This window comes from Nerophis lumbriciformis, linkage group LG19 (assembly GCF_033978685.3).
Source record: "Nerophis lumbriciformis linkage group LG19, RoL_Nlum_v2.1, whole genome shotgun sequence".
Lineage (NCBI taxonomy): Eukaryota > Metazoa > Chordata > Actinopteri > Syngnathiformes > Syngnathidae > Nerophis > Nerophis lumbriciformis.
Genome location: NC_084566.2, coordinates 907501 through 908429, shown reverse-complemented (window position 1 = coordinate 908429; position 929 = coordinate 907501).

Genomic DNA, 929 nt, shown 5'->3' with positions numbered 1-929 from the left:
ATTGTGTATGCGCTAACTTTAGATAATATCTTCATCCTGACTTTAAGCCAGACCTGGGCAAAATACGGCCTGCGGGCCACATGCGGCCCATTAAGATTTACAGTCCGGCCCGCTGGACGTTCTACATAATTTTTTTAGAGCTTTAACATTAAAACTGTAGCCGCCATTATGACGTGCAGTGCTGTTTTTAAATGACTGTAAGTCTTGAACTATAGAAAGTATTTCAATGGTTGGAATCTGCACTTTTGGGTGTTACACAAGTTATTATGGTCATCTACGCCACAACAGCTCAGACCAGGAATAAACCAGAGTGGGCGGGGTTTGTTTTCAGAGCAGCCAGCCCGAAACGCGTGTGTCAGGATCAGATGTGGAAGGAAATTTGTACAACACATTTCTGCATAAAAGTAATAATATATCATATTGTAGGTGTTTATTACACTTTGCATTCATAGTTTGCTGTTTGTTACATGTTGTTGTGCTTTGCTTGATGTTAAAAGAAGTAAAAGAGGAGCGACTTCATATGTTGTTAATGTTCAGTGTTTTATTGTTCATAGTTAATAATGTAAATCCTACTTTCTTTATTTTAACTAATGTACATTTTAGGTGTCCCATTCAGTAAAAAAACTGTAAAATTCCATTCCGGTTTTTTGAGGTGGTCTGTCTTTTTTAGAATTCCATCGGACATTGTGACTTTGGTATTCGTGTTCCTGAAAAAAAGGGACCCCAACACACATACTGTAGAGCAAATTTTTACAGCTAAAGGTGTATATATCATTCATACACACATACACATTGGCCCCCCAGACACATTTTTCTCTCAATGTGGCCCCCGAGTCAAAATATTTGCCCAGCTCTGCCTTAGGCGGTTAAATAAGCCCCCAAAGGCCCTCCATGATGCATCATTCACTCACCTCACCAGTCAATTCATC